At 40.9% G+C, this 3,232-nt stretch overlaps 1 pseudogene; it reads left to right on the forward strand.

Moving 5' to 3' along the window:
- Window positions 1-2,518: 2,518 nt before the first annotated feature.
- Window positions 2,519-3,232, forward strand: LOC148026486 (uncharacterized; annotated as a pseudogene).

The following is a 3,232-nucleotide window of genomic DNA, read 5'->3' on the forward strand; positions in this document are numbered from 1 at the left end:
ATGCGGTGAAGAAGAAGAAGAATGGATGACAGATGCTTGTCCAACCGAGACCGGATTTCTCTGTGGTGCAAGAGGAATGAAGATTGATGATTGTGGACTATCATGAGCGTTAATGGCTTCTGGAAATCAGTCTCGAGATATGGCAAATAAAAACCTGCAACCCGCAAAGAACGGTAATTTTATTTTTACAAAGGAAATTGATGTTTTATGCAATTTGCTTCGGGAATATTTGTTCCCATGGGATGATTATGCATTATGTTGTTGTTTGCGATGAGTTTGATTAGTTTATGCTCAGAAAATCAGAAAATCATAAGTGGTGTGACTGAAATTAATGGGCTAAAACCTGTAAAATACGCAAAATAGGGAGAAATTGGATGTTTTTTGATATATAAATGGGAAATATAATAAGATACACCAACTAAACTTATATTTTGCTGCAAATGAACTAAGGGCCACAGCCCATAACCTATTTTGAGTCTTTGATAATTAAAAAATACAAAGAAAATAGGGGAAAACCATTGAAAATAGGGAAAAAATGGATTTTGAGTGCCGAAAATTAAGGAAAAATAAGAACCATGTTTGTGAATGTATGGGGGGTCTGAAGTATGGGGTTTAGCCCCAGTTTAGCCCTAGCTTTATGTTTTAGTGAGTTTTTATTGCTTTTTATACAATAAAAACATGGAAAATATTACCCTAAACCTATGCATCGTGCATAATCTAAACGGCAAGGGGATAGAGAGAATGAGAGTGGTGTTTAAGTGCTGAGAGAAAGAAAAGGTTGATTGTTTTCATCTATGCATATCATATAGATCGATCGTTAATTTAAAATAAGAACCTAGTAGCACGAGGGTTTCTCGGTGCTAGGTTCATGCAACGCCACATACGAGCAATCGTCAAAATCATTGAAAGAAATGTTTTCCACATGTGCACAAATGCTGACTTTCTTAATTGTTTGAGCACGTGGGCATTCACTACTTGCATAAATCATAAAGAAACTTAAAGATATCAGGAACTCCTAGATGCATGGCAATTGTTTTCTAGAGGAACATGACCCGCGTTGTCGTATTGCTGCGCATTTGAGGTGTGAAAACCACCCAAAAGTTGTACATGAGATTTGTTACTTTGTACATACTTTGGCGTAGACGTTGTGCTTTGCTTTGCTTGAACATTTTTCTTTCAGTTGGTTCATGTTCAATTTTACAGAAGAGACAAGCGCTGTTTGGGATTGAATCTGATATTTGGTATAAACAAATTAGAAGGAGAACGAGTTCTAGATCTGCAATGAGTATGGTTTTTCCGAGCTTCACAAGTTGTTTGCTTATGCTGGAGATGCAAATGGTATCAACAAGGGAGTTTAAGAAGACCAGTGAATTTTCAGATGAACATGAGGCTCATGTGTTATCCTTGATCATGGAACCACTGCTTGCCAAAATTCATTAGCACTATTGTTCATGTACTCAGCTGAGTGGATTTTACAGAACAGAAAAGTTTGAACCTTTGACATGCATTCAATATGCTTACATACACATGTGATGCTGAAATTGTGCTTTTCTTCCGAGCGGGAACACTTTCGATTGAAGTTCTTTGGCATTACAGCTCGCGGCTTTTCTGATTCTAGAGGGAAGCTAATTTGAGAGGAAGCAAAAGGGGAAAAGAAAACACGAAAAGAAGAGAAAAAAGAGGGGATTTTTGAAAAGCTAAAGAAGGAGGGAAAAAAGGGGAACAGAGGATACGAATGAAGAAAAGAAGGGGAGCTATTTTGAAAAGAAAAGAGGTATTTTGGGAGAGAGGAACGCGGCAGGAAAGGGAGGGGGATGAGGATATTCGAGGACAGAGGAAGGCGATGAAGGAGAAAGGAAACACTCGGCTTTTCAGGATATGCTGGAGCTTTGAGTGCAAGGGAAAAGAAAGCATTGATTTGGAGTTGAGGGAGTAGAGGGAGTCGAAGAGCTCTGCGGCTGATTGGAGGAAGGGGATGATGGTGTTTTCACAATTTTTGAATATCAAAAAAAGGAGTAGTGATCGATGGTAATCTGCGCTGTACAAGGGAAAAGAAAGGAGTTTTTTTTTAGCTCTGCTGGAATGCTACGGGCCTAATCTCTGTCTAACGCTGTGTACCGGAGTGGATTGGAGGGACCACGGTTCTTTTCAGCATGCCGAACTTGGGAAGCAATGCCATCGAAAGTGCGCACAAAGAGATCGCTCTCTGGTTTCCTGAGGGCGTAACTGACTGGCAAAGCAGCTTGCACTCTTGGATCTATGAGTAGAGAGCCTTTTCAATCTCGAATCCACTAGTGAAAAGTTTTTTTTCTGGCATTGGAGCCCGAGTTATGCTGAAGTAGCAGCATGCTGCAGTATGGTTTGAATTTACCATCACTCAATTGTCCGCTACGACGTAGTTCTTGCGGCAACAATTTTTTGTGTTTTGGGAGGGAGGCATGATTCTGAACGGCGAAAAAAAAAAAACAATGGAAATCGGATAGCTCTTCCTTATGCGCATATATCTGCATTCAGGGAGATGCTGTACAGTTTCTTCTCCCATCAGCAAGTTCGAGCTGATATTGCAGATGCTAACTTACCTTTGCAACTTTGTGCTTTGCTCTCAGGCCCTCCTCGCAGTGGCAAAACTTCCCTTCTGTATCAGTTTGCTTACAACTGTGCTAGACAAGAGTCCTCAGAAGTTGTCTTCATATGCAGCAAGTTTCGGAGAGGAAACCTCCTGTTTTATCCCAGGATGTTGATGCCGATTCAGAAGTATTTGAACGTGTTCGTATGAAGTATGCTGAGGATCATGAGGATATTCAAAAATATTTTGCTGCATTCGACCTGCATGAGAATCCACCGAGAGCAGTTATCATTGATGATTTCTGCGAGCTTTTGATGACTAAAAATTGTATGGACATCTGCGGTCAAGGGAAATTGCTATAATTAAGACCCTGGCACTTTGTAGATATGCTGTGGATTATGCAAATAAAGTTTCTTCGAAGGACAGGGGTTGCAAGCTCATGGTTTCAGATACACACGTTGGACAAGGCCCCGCCTACTTTACATGTATCAATGGTGGCTTCCCACAATTCTGACAATTGAAGCGCTTGGGTCGAGTTTCGTTTTGAGAACCCATCGGTTTGGCAATAGCCAAGAGGACACTCCTGCTGCAAGCGCGTGATATACTCTAGCACAGGAGAGTTTGAAGCTGGAAGCAGCCCATACCCATGGGCTGAGCTTCAGTTAG

This window comes from Lygodium microphyllum, chromosome 13, assembly GCF_053477565.2.
Source record: "Lygodium microphyllum isolate KBCC chromosome 13, Lygodium_microphyllum_v1.1.10, whole genome shotgun sequence".
Classification (NCBI taxonomy): Eukaryota; Viridiplantae; Streptophyta; class Polypodiopsida; order Schizaeales; family Lygodiaceae; genus Lygodium; species Lygodium microphyllum.